Source organism: Chlorocebus sabaeus, chromosome X (assembly GCF_047675955.1).
Source record: "Chlorocebus sabaeus isolate Y175 chromosome X, mChlSab1.0.hap1, whole genome shotgun sequence".
NCBI lineage: Eukaryota > Metazoa > Chordata > Mammalia > Primates > Cercopithecidae > Chlorocebus > Chlorocebus sabaeus.
In genome coordinates, this window is record NC_132933.1 from 18616378 (window position 1) to 18629950 (window position 13573).

Genomic DNA, 13573 nt, shown 5'->3' on the forward strand with positions numbered 1-13573 from the left:
GTCACATGTCAGGCACTCTGCTGGTCACTTTTCCACACATTATCTCATTAAATCCTCAAAACAACTAATCTAAGAGGTAGTAGTCCTTATTGTGCCAGAGACAATGGTGGCTAAGAGAGGCAAAGAAGAGGCTTTCCTAGGGCAAAAGCCAGCTGGTGGCCACAGCTGGAAAAATCTTCTTCCTACCAAATTTGAAGTACAGTAGAGAAATCCTAGGACTACTCATTTTAAGAAAAGAATAACTTATTTTGTCATTGATCACCCCCTAAGTTGCCCATTTAAAAAGTTTGGATTTTCATACATCAGGTTTCTTTTAAGAAACAGTCACTTATATTTTAGAAACCTTTCAGGGAAGAAATTGTCCCCAGAAATTGCTCCTTCCCACAAAAGCTACATGATTAAATAACCCAACGTAACTCCCGTTCCTGGAAAATGATGGTACCAGCAGTGCACAGATTACACATTCAGTAAATGTATTTGAAAATTTCCCCTAGTTTTCCAAAATAATTAGCTGCTTACTGTGTTATGATTTATGGAATATTGACCTTTAAAAAGTATATATAGCCACTTCATGGGTTACATCTAAACTTTAAAAGGGCACCATCTTAGTAGCTTCATGAATCAGAATTCATGAAATTTAACACTATTAAATTCTCTAACCCTTTAAAAATGCCAGTTAATAATAAGCTTTAAGGAATGAGCAATTTTCCCTCCTTTAGGTAATCACATAACAGTCAAAAGTAGAATCCATGGGGTTACGAGGACAGCAGCATTCACAGAGATGAACACTAGCGTGGATATATTCCATCTCACTGAGGTAGATTTTCTTAAATGGCTATTTTGAATTGCACCAGTGATCCAGGATACTAGTTTTATCCATAGAGCATCACAAAGAAACAGAAAGGCATTTCGAAGACTAGAAGAACAAAAGCATACAACAGATCTAATCAGAACTGTCTGTGGGTAGAGCCCAACTTGCTTTCAACATTTCCAGAAATGTAGTGCTTCTTCATTTACTACAAAGACTTCGAATTTCTTTAAACAACTCAAGGTTTGTTTGTTTCTAATACAGCGACCTCCATCATCACCAATATTTCTCCTTCCACTTTCCGGACAGCCTTCCTAGTCAACATGTGAGCATCTTTCAGAATACTGGAAACATAGGCAGATTTACCTACCATGAAGCTAATGTAGCTTGAGTTTCAGGACCCATCACTGGGAAGGGCCCTAGCAATGTGTTCACATGGTCATGTGTCATTGTAAAATTTGCAAAAGTAAATATTTTTGTATTATTTTACTTAGAAAGCCCCTCCTTCTCCCAAAATTATAAATACTTTAGGCACCACACAACCTGGTTTCATCCCTGGTCAGGAAACTCTGCCAATAAACACCGATCTAGGTTACACAGATGTCTCATGCACTGAAGACCTTTTTAAAGTCAGCTAAACAGAAGTCAGGTCAAGCCATAAATGACCTTCATCAGAATTTAAATCTGCAAGAGCTAGGCGCAGTGGCTCCTGCCTGTAATCCCAGCACTTTAAGCAGTTGTGGCAAGAGAATCACTTTAGGCCAGGAGTTCGAGACTAGCCTGGACAACATAGTGAGACCCTATCTCTACAAAAAAAAAAAAAAATTAATTAGGCATGGTGGTGCACACCTGTAGTCCCAGGTACTTGAGAGGCTGAAGTGGGAGGACTGCTTGAGCCCAGGAGGTCAAGACTGCAGTAAGCCGTGATTGTGCCAGTGTACTCCAACATGGGCAATAGAGCAGGAACCTGTCTCTAAAAAAATAATAATAATAAAACCAGTCTGAAATAATGTTCAGAAAGTATAGTCTATAATGCTTCCACATTTTCTTGAATGTTCTAATAGTTCCCTGTGATTTGGATTTCAAAAGCCATATGTAACCTTGACTTCCAATAATGTTAAGCTCTTAAATTTCTTTTGGCATAAAATAGGATGTCTTTCTCTAAGACTAAAAAATGTATCACCAGGATAGAGCACATTTTCCACCAGCCCATGGACTGGACTCCCTTCCCAAGAACAGGGTTATTTCCTATGATGTACTCGGCACTGCTTTGCCCAGTCTGTGATGCTGGGATAGATAGGAGTAAGAGATGCAATTCCACAGCTGTTGAGCTTCTGGGATCTCTAAACTTCTGTTTTGAAGCAAGCAACACTCTTTCCAGAAAGGAACTTGAGTAGTTCATGACATGAATTACAACTGAGATATGAGATTGAAAGGAAGACAGGCATTCTTTCTGCCCTGATTTTATCACCCTTCAAAAGTAGGAGGAATCAGGGACGCATCAGGGACGCACCATCTGACATTCATTTGGATATATTCTGAGGGAAACTGTTCCAGGAGTTTTTCTATTTACCACCAATTGCTGCTTTGCAGAACACACACACACACACATACACACACACACACACACAGATTCACAATTATTATTTTTCTGGCTATAAATATCAGATTAATGAAAGAAATTCAGGTGGGGCGCAGTGGCTCACTCCTGTAATCCCAGCACTTCGGGAGGCCGAGGTGGGCAGATCCCCTGAAGTCAGGAGTTTGAGACCAGCCTGGCCAACATAGTAAAACCCCGTCTCTGTTAAAAGTACAAAAATTAACCAGGCATGGTGGCACGCACCTGTAGTCCCAGCTACTCGGGAGGCTGAGGCAAGAGAATCTCTTGAACCGGGAGGTGGAGGTTGCAGTGAGCTGAGATTGTGCCACTGCACTCCAGCCCGGGCAACAGAGCAATTCTTCATCTCAAAAAATAAAGAAATAAACAAAATAAAATGAAGGAAATTCAGTGTCTATCACAGTATAAAGAAAGCATACAATGTTTATTGAAAGAAATGAGGGCTTGACAATTTGAGGCAATAGCTGTCTGAGAGTTCTTTTTATCAGCATATATTTTTCTTCACACACACAGATACACACACACACACACACACATCCTTCTCAGTTATCTATAATTACAGCTCAGCCTTTAAGTGCCAACTGGCCAACTGGCTGGGAGCTGGGAATTCATACATCCCAGCTGTCCAGTTCAGATCCCAAGTCCTAGAATACTTCTGGCTGGGTGGCCCTTTTCTGAAATGTGGCCAAGATTCTTCCAGTTCTTAGCTACAGTCTGTGTCTCATGTACTATTTATTAAGAGTTTTGAAATACAAAATAATGTCACAACAGACAAAAATATGTTATGAGTTCACCAAGCTTTGATGGAAATACTCTAAGCATGAAACATCACAAACATGTCCAATTTCACAGTATGGCCTGTAAAATCTTGGCTTTCAGTATTCTTCCTACTGCTGAGGTGGTAGGAAAATGTTTTTCAAAAGACAGTGGAGAGACAGAAAAAAAAGTCAGACAAACATATATCCCACCAATCACATTGTGATGACCAAAGCAAGGAGATGGAAACAATCAACGTTTTCTTTTTTATGGGGGGAATGGGCTAGCCAATCTTCACTTTGCAGCAGTTCACTTTACTCTGATTTCTCTTCCAGGGTTCAACCAACTACACCCATGACATTTCTTACAGTATTTTAATAGCAAACAGTGTATAAATTATGTCATTATGATAGTTTGCTTTAAATGTACTCTGGAACAATAGACTCTGGCTCCAGAGTCGAAATGACAGTTCTCCCCAAGTACTGTGCTAGGTACTGAATTTCTGTCATTTAGGATCTGATATTTACAACCAGAAAACAATATTTGTGTTGGGGTGGGGGGGCGGTGGTGCAAAATGACAACTGGTGGCCAATGAGAAAACTCCTTTAGGAGAGGAAGGAACATCTTTTTAACATTGGCTTCTTACATTGATTTACATATGCTTTAAAAAGCTTTAAGGTGAACAGGTGTGTGACTTATAGTTGAACGAGAAATTCTGGTACACGACATTATTTATAGATTAAATTGGGCTGTTGCCCTTTAGATAATATTTTATTCATCCAGCAAATATTTATTGAACATTTACAATGAGCAAGGAATTGTGCTAAGCACTGAAAATGTAGTGGTGAAGAAAGCATACTCCCTGCCCTCAGGGACTTCGAGTGTTAGAGAAATAGGCATATAAATAGGCCATGGTAATTCAGCACAACAGGCAGACAAAGGAGTGAAAGACCCTGGGGCATTATGGGAGCACAGAATGGTACCTAATATGTCTCCAGTGGTCAGGAAGGGAAGAAGGGATATCGAAACCGAGATTTAAAAGATTATTAAGAGTCATCAGGCAAATGGAGGGGGAGTAAGAGTGGAGAAAGGTTGTTTACTCAAAGGATGTGAAAAGACCCTGATAAGAAAGAGGGATGTTGTGTGTACACATAAAACTGGAGAAGTTCGGGCATTTGGAAATTTTGTTCTGAGAACAGTGGGGAGTCATTGAATGACTTTCAGCAGGGAAGAGATATTATCTAACTTGCATTTCAGAAATATATTCTGGCTACACCTTGGAAGGTAGATTGATAGAGGACCAGAAGAGAGGCAGAGTGATCACCAGAGGACTATTACCATAGTGCAGGTAAGCAATGAAGGTGGCCTAAACTAGAAAAGTGGCAGTGGAGGATACAGAGAAGTATACAGATTGGAGACATTATCTTAATCCATTCAGGCTGCTCCAATAAAGTACCATAAGCTGAGCAGCTTAGAGATAACAGAAATTTATTTCCCCAATTCTGAAGGCTGGGAAGTCCAAGATCAAGGTGCCAGCAGATTCAGTGTCTGGTGAGGGCCTGTTTTCTGGTTCATAGATGCCACCTTCTTGTCATGTCCCCACATGATGGAAGGGGCAAGGGATTTATCTCAGGCATCCTTGATAAGGGCACTAATCCCATTTTGATGAAGGCAGAGTCCTCATGACTTAATCGCTTCCCAAAGGCTCCATCTCCTAATACCAGCCCTTTGGTGATTAGGATTCAAAATATAAATTTTGGGTAACACAAACCAGACCACAGCAGAGAATATAAGGATGTAATGAATAACAATAGCTAGTGTTTATTTTTTGGTCAGGCTCTATAGCATGCACTTCACATGCTTTATCTCACCTGATCCATACAACCCCATAACATAGTCACTGCAGAGAAAATTGAGCGTCAGAGGGATTAAGTAACTCATCCAAGATCCCTCAACTAACAGCAAGTGCTTGATCTTAACCACTATATTCTACCTCCTCTTCAGGTAAAAATATTGAAGAGAGGATGAGGTAAGGGAAAAGGTACAGTTCTGAACCAAGGTTTCTGCTGTGGGCAATTATGAACACAGAAGTTTGAGGAAATGTTGGGGGAGTTGGGTGATGCATTTAATTTTGTACATGTTGAGTTGGATGTCTATTAGATTTTCAGTGTAAATTTGTAAATGACAGGTATATATATATATATATCCGTAAATATATATATGGGTCTGAACTCAATACATCTGATGAAGAAACAGATCTGAAGGAGAATTATTAGTCATAGGAGCAGGAGAGATTACCTTAAGAGAGTGTGTAGAATGAGAAGAGACCTAAACAGATTTCCAAGAAGCACAAACATTTAGGGAGCAGCCAGAGGAAGAGGGCTATGCAAAGAGAAGAAAGAAGAGATGAAGAAAGAAACCCAGATAGGGTGGTTATCACAGAAGCCAAGCAAAATAGAATTTCCAAAAGCAAGTGGTCAGAGGCTGCAGAGAGGTATGGTAAGATATAGATTAAAAATGTCCACAGGGTTTACCAGCAATGAGGCTGCCTGTGACCTTGATAAGAGCATCTCCAGAGGAGTGCTCAAAGGTGAGGAAGAGGAGATCAAGGAGGAGACAACTCTCAAGAGGTTTGGTTGTGAATAGGGAGAAAGAACTAAGGCAGTAGACAGAAGGAAAGCTTGGGTCAATAAAATTTTCTTGTTGATTTGTTTATTTTTAAAGTTTTGAATGACTTGAACACATTTTGATGCTGCTGATACGAAGCTAGTAGAAACAGACAGAAAGCACTTGTCATAGGTGAATGAATAGAAGATGAAGAAAATGGGGATCAGACAGACGAGGAAATTAACTTTAGAAGGGAGGAGAGATGCTGCTCTACTATCACAGGAGGAAAGGAATAAATGATGGGGGAAACACAGGTGGCTTAGTCAAAACATTTATTTCTCAAAGATCTGGAGGCTGGAAAGTCCATAATCGAGGCTGACAGATTTGATGTCTGGTGAGGGCTCACTTTCTGGTTGGCAAATGGCCATCTTCTCATTATGTCCTCATATGGCCAGTCCTTGGTGTGCACATGTGGAGAGAAAGAAAGATCTCATGTCTCTTCCTCTTCTTATAAAGGGACTAATCTCATCATGGGGGCTCCACCCTTATGACATCATCTAAATCTAACTAATTCCTAAAGGCCCCACCTCTAAATACCACCACATCGGGGATAGGGGCTTCAAAATATAAACTTTAGGGGCACAAAATATTCAGCCACTAGTGTAGGGAAGGAAAAATACCTTTTTCTCCCCTATCATAGGTTAATGGCCCCTATAACAAAAGACAGATTGACCAGAGAAAAGCATACACGTATATTTAATATACATTTTATGTGACACAGGAGCTTTCCTAGGGAAATGAAGACCTGAAGGAACCATTAAACCTGTGTATTTTTTAGAAACGTGTGGATTTTTATGCTAGATTTGATGAAGAAGTGGATAATCATAGAGAAACAGAACTGAACAAAGTGGGTATAATCTAATGGTAATAAACTGGGGTATACTTAGCAAGGCTTGTTGGTTCAGATTCTTCTCTGCGACCCTCCATCTTCAGAGTTAAGAATATTCCTTCCCATGGGAGTAGGTAGCTGAAGTGGTATGGAAGTAAAGACCTCTGAAGTTTAAGAGGTCAAAGAACTGAGAGGTCAGAGTGGTGTTCTGCCTGTCCATGTCAATTATGACACCCCCTAGGGGAATGGCAGGATTTAGGATGAAAAAGAATTCTCTAATCCTGATACCAAAGTCTCTGCTGAATGAAGTGGAGAAGGTTGTGAGCATCAGGCAGCAGACTAAAGCTACACTTTTCTCACCTTCCAGAATGGTTTCTCATAGACAAGAATAATAGCTACTATTTATTGAGCTCTCCTGATGTGCCAGGCACCCTTTTCTAAGCACTTTACATATGTTGTCTCATTTCATCCTCACAACAACCTTTTAAGGTAGGCCCTGGTATTATCTCCCCCATTTTACAGATGAGAGAAGTAAAGCACAGAGATATGAAATAGCTTTTCTAGGATTACCCAGCTAGTACATGGCAGAGCCAGGACTTGAACTTAAGCAGTCTGGCTCCAGAGTCTGTGTAGATGATCATCATGATAATGTCAGAGCTGCTGTTTATTGAGCACAGGTTATGTATCACACATGTGTAATGTATACCACATACACTATCTCATTCAACCATGACAAGAACACTACCCGATAGGTACTATTATTTCCCCCACGTTCCAAATGAGGAAAATGAAGCTTCGGATTAGAAAATGACTCCACTCTACTACTTCCAATGGCATATTTTCTATAGAAAAATTAGCCTTGATTTTCCCATTTTAATTTATATTACTTATTCCAGGAAAATAACATTCATCTAATTCAAGTACTTAGATACGTACATCTATACTGTAGACATTTCTTTTTTGTTTTTTTGAGACAGAGTCTCACTCTGTCTCTAATGTAGATATTTCTCTTTTTTTATTATTATACTTTATGTTCTAGATTTCTAATTTGCCTTTCAAGTGGTGTCCTTTTAAGTGGTTGATCAGTAAAGAAAATTACATTACCTGATTAAGAGAGCAAAAGAGAAGGAAATGGGCTTTAATGGTAGAACAATGGCTAACAATAATGTTATAGTTGTATAGTACTTTAATGTTTTGCAAAGGACTTTAACATATACTATTTTATTTGATCCTCCCCAAAGAAGAGTATCCTGAATGTGAAAGTTCTAAGACCTTAGAATACAATACCTAAGGAAAACCCCACCTTGCTTGCTGTTGTTGTTATTTTATAAAGTACGAACAACTATAATATCTGCAAGCGTGTAAAACAGTTTCCTCTGGAGACAGAGGAATAATCTAGTCTAGAGTAGACTCTAAATCATTTGATGTCTTTAAAACTTTGCCAGAACACTGAATTCATAATCATATTCTAAGGCAGAGATTTCAAATCTTTTGGGTGACAGGGTACCCTATTTTCAACCCCACTTACTCTAGTCCTAAAAGTCTTTTAGGCATGTTTTCTAAAACAGTAATTCAAACTCATTTTATTTTGAAAATGCTAAGGTCATTTAAGATTACTGGAGCTGTCTAATGTGTCATAAAACAAAGGTTGAGACTTGTGCTGAAACCTAAATCCTATACCTAATAACATTATCAACAGACAATTGTGAGTAAAGACAGATTAAAATGAGAGCAAAATTAACTTATTCAACAATTGTTTACTAAGCACTTACTACACACAGGTCACTGTGCTAAGTACTGAAGTCCTCATAGATTGCTGTGCTAATCAGGGTTGGTTAACTGCTGTAGCTCTAACAAATAATCCCCAAGTCTCAGTGACTTAATACAGTAAAAGTTTCTCTTTTGAGCAAAGTCCAATTCAGATGTTCCTGGCAGCTCTCCTCCAAATGGGGACTCAGGAATTTAGGCTCCATGCTTCAGTTGGTTTCACCATCCTCTAGAGCCACGACACTAGCTGTTTTGCAAAGGAACTCATGGGATGTTTTGTGAACCAGAACTGGAAGTGATACACAACACTTCCACCTACATTCCACAGAACAGAACTTAGTCACCTAGCCTCAACCTTACTGCAATGGAGGCTGGAAAATGTAATCTTCCTATGTGTCCAATAAAAGAAAATGAATTTGATGAACACCTAACTAGTCTCTGCCTCAATCACATAATCCATTGTTTCCCAAACTTTAATCATTCTAGAATCACCTTTGTGATATTTGCGATATGTAATAATCAGCTGTATTATTTAATTAGTATTTTCTAGACGTTGACTCACTTTTTATATTTGGATAATTTTTTAAAAGGAAACTTGGTCACTATAGTAAGTGGAAAGGCAGTATCTCTTCCTATAAATAGAACGTAATGATAAAAGTAAATATGACCACAAAATAACATTAAGTTTTAGCCGAAGACCATTTTCTGCTGGAGGCACTGAGCTGAAGCTTGCTCTCGCTTGCTAAAAAGGAAGATTAGCAAGTGTTAGAAAGACAGAGAGATGTTAACCACATGGGAGCACCTAATTGAAACCTACTTCTTATCAGAAAGATTGAAAGATAATTGAAACACTAAATTATTGGAATTAATGAATTGTAATCTCAACATTTTGAATAATCCTTTTCCCTGGGAACTTTTTGTTATTTCCTTTTACTAATTACTTGTGTCACAGGACTTTTCCTTAGTACAGATAAAAACAGCGTTCTTGTCTGTCCCAGGGTCACAAAAATTTAGACTTGCAGATGGTTTGAAGGGTGAGTGAAGCAGGGTTTTATTGGGTGAAAAGGAAAAAAGAGGAAATAGGGATCCTCTGCAAAGCCAGAGCCTCTGCTAGAGTGCTTCCAGCCCAGCAGTTCGAATCCCAGGTTCCACACAAGAAGAGGAAGGACCAGACTCCTCCCTGCTGCAAACATCGTGAACTTCCCGAGGCTCTGCCTCAGCGGGCAGGCTGGTTGGTGTTTCTCCAGGGACCCCTCCCACCTGGCTGTCTCACTTGGTTGTTACATTATAAGATTTTTTACAATTGCTTTTTCTTCAAATAATAAAGCCGAAACCTAGAGAGGGTGAAGTGACTTAACCAAGGTCTCACACGTAATAACTGGCATGGCTCAAAGTACAACAAAAACCTACTAATGTTTGATTTGTAAACATTTATGTTGATAAAATAAAAACTTCAACCGAATTAAATTTAAAAGAGTTTAACTGAGCAATGAATGATTTGCATATTGGGCAGTCCCCAGAATCACAGCAGATTCACAGAGATTCCAGGGGTGCCTCATGGTCAGAACAAATTTATAGGCAAAAAAGGTAAAGTGACATACAAGAATTGGAAGTGAGGTACAGAAACAATGAGATTGCTTACAGGTCAACGTTTGCCTTATTTGAACACAGTTTGAACATTCAGCAGTCTATGAGTAGTTGAAGTAAGACTGCTGGGATTGGCCAACACTCAGCCATTGTTACAGGGGAATACTATGAAGTTCGGTTTTCAATTTTGTCTATTAAGCTAGGTTAAAATTCATCCACAAGGACTCAAATATAGAAATATGGAGTCCTTCTCAGGCCATATTTAGTTTGCCTTAACAATTCCCCCGTTTTGGTCATTTTCTCAATTTTGAGAGATTGACCAAACTCTTTGTCACTGATGTTACTATCACTATAGTATATGTACTTATATGGTTTTAAAACCCACTGGAAAAGTAGAACAGTGGGTTTTGCAAAGAGGTAATAAGGACTGAGTAGAGGATACCTCCTTATACTGGAACATGCTGTTTTCAGGAGAAAAAGCCTTGTCTGTTTTAGGATCTATGTGTTTTCTTAAAGCCTTAGCTTGATTATGTCATATTTAGCACAAGTGACTCCATTTTAGTTTGGTTTGGTTTGTTAGGGCCTAGTGCACAAGCTCAGTCCAAAATAATGGCCTCCTATAATTTTGTTTAAAAAAATTTCCTCTTTTTGGCCAGGTTCTCACATAGGTGAGAGTGTGACCAAAACTTAGGGCCTTAGTGCCACTCTCAGTTACCATCATTTTGAGTTTCTGGTCTCAGCACATCATTCATAGGTTATGGTGTCATCATGGTCACACATTTCTTTCAGCTTTTGTCATTCTAGTTGAAGAGAGACCATTTGACATTCTAGAGATGGATGCATGAAAACATTTAAATCCCTTGAGATAATACAGCACACCAGGGAGACTATTATTATGACTATTCAGAGGATAATACCAAGAGTTTTGAGAATGCTCCTTACCCAGAGTCCCCATAAACCAAACCACCTAAAATTAAATAAGTAAAGAATAAGCTAGATGAAGAGTCTACTTGCTTGACTAAGTGGCCTTTTCATTAATCCTCTACAACTGAATTTTTATAATCTATATTTGATGTATTTTTCCATAGGCCATGAGTGTCAGCAGCTGCACAGGTACTTTTCTGTTTAGCCAATTCTATTATTTAGCATAATTTTCACAAGAGAATTTAAAGTCTGTTGTGTAATGATAGCCTTTAAAGTAGAATTTTCTGTAAAGCCTACTGTGTGAGTGACATTTCTAATTATTGCCTCTTTTATTCTAAACCATGGACAAAGGACCTAACAATTGATGTCCTTCTAGAAGAGTGAAAGCCTCCTGGCAATATTCTCTTTAATCCATGATGTGGGTTAACAGGAGTTTTGACTGATTATGAGGCAACACATGTACCACCAAAATTTCTCACCTACATTGGGCCTTCATCTTTTCTCTATTAAAGTATATGGTTATTCATGTAGAATGCTGGCTGCAAAATCCATAACAAATAAAAGTATACCCTATAAGTGCACATAATAGGCCCCCTTTTCATTTCTATTGCTCATACAGGCATAAACAAGGAAAAAATGTTCAAATATAAGAGTCTTGTCATAATAGAAGTCTTGATCAGTGATCTTGGGGAAAGCTGTTCACATCAAGGATGTTATCTTCTTCTGGGGAGAAACTTTCCTGGTTAGTTTTACCTTAAGGGTTCCAATGGGTGTACAGTTCCAGGAGTGTGGAGGGAGCCGTCTCAGTTATGAGATTATGATCCCAAGGTTCAAGTCTCCAAAGTTTTGCTGTAATGTGGATGGCAAGTTCAGTCTTTCTCTGATGTTCTCAGAAGATCCAATCTTCGGGCTCTAGATTGTGAAGGGATTGTCCTCAGCGAACCATTAAAAAGCTTTATTTACCTGGTGAAAATACACTGTAGCATAATAATTTACTGTTATAACATCAGCCCTCTTGCATGGGAAAGCTTTTATACAACCAGAAAACATGAATTGAAAACGACAATTGAAATCCCTTTATAAATGTTTAAATGGCCCATCAGGTAGCCAAATGTACCTAAAGCTTTGATTGTCTTCCCAGAAATATGGAACCAAACACTGGTTTTAAACTATTTCTGCAATTTATAAATCACCACATCAATATATTAAATTTGGATTATTATTTTTCATGACGATTCATGTAATGCAGAACCTTTAATAACAAAAGCTTTAAGGACTCAGGAAAGATAAGGTGGCCATCCTGATTATTCATGAGTCCATGCTTAACATTGGACTTATGTCCTTTTGCATTTCAATTGTTTCTCCAATTTAGGTGCATAGCACTGATAGGTAATGGGTTAGCAGAGGTAATTTGACTTAGACCTTGGAGTTCATTCAAATTGTATATTTAAACAATTTTAGTATTGGCTGATTTAGCATGATAATCTAGAGCTTGATTTTGAAAGGTTTGTTAAATACCAAAGGTTTAAAACATTGGATATTACAAAATAAAATCTTAGGGCACCATTAGTCATTTATTTAGCAAAATGATAACTCAAAAATTTTTAAAAGGAAAAAATCTTATTCTGATAGAGACTCAGCTTTCCCAACAAGACCCAATGAAGATAGCATGAGGACAACTGACTCTGTCTCCCTTCTTTCCCCTCCCCACTTTGTCCTTTGTAGTTACTTAAAAGATAAACAAAAACCTTCATTTTTGATATTACATAAAAATACTTTTTAAAAGAGAAAACTAAATTTTATGTTTCCATTAGTGTATTTTTGATGTTAAAGCTAGTTTTTAAATAACATTTTATAAACCTATTCAGTTTTAATTAGTTTGACCACAGGGTAAGAGTTTTATAAACCTTTTATAACTCTTTAAATTTTTCTTTTCTCAGAGCAGAGCAATGTTTTAAGAAAACTCTGTTGTGCTTTTATTCCAATGTCCAATTTATGGAAAAAATTGAATAACGCCATTTTAACTTTAGCCAATATGTCCACACATAGAATTTTTTACAATTAATTTTTTTATAAACCTTCCACAACTTGTTCAAACTTTTAGCTTTATTTAATTTAAAACAATCCTTTAACCCTCTAACCTAGACAGAAATTTACATTTCATACCTTTTACAACCTTTTACGAAAACACACTTTATTCCCCTTACACACCTTGTATGTAAACTTATTTTTTCAGTAGTCTCAATTACCTATTAACATATTAACTCTTAGCAACTTTTACTTTTGGCGAAAACCTTGGTAAGTAAGGGATTTTAATTATGTACTAGGTATGGAGCCTAGGACCTAGACAGAAATTCAGATAAGGTCTGACTCTTTCCGGGATCTAACTCTGCATGTACCAGGCCTTACCTGGCTGTAAAACAGGCAAACTATACAGTTAAAAGTCATAGTACCACTTTAGGAAGCATTTATGAGGCCTAATTTTAAATTGTAGAAAATTTCTGGCAAAAATATTTTTTCATAAATTCTTTCACGACTTACACAGACCATGTACAACACATTTAGACATTCTGATTTGTCCTAAACACCCCTCTTTTTAAACACTCAGTCATTTTAC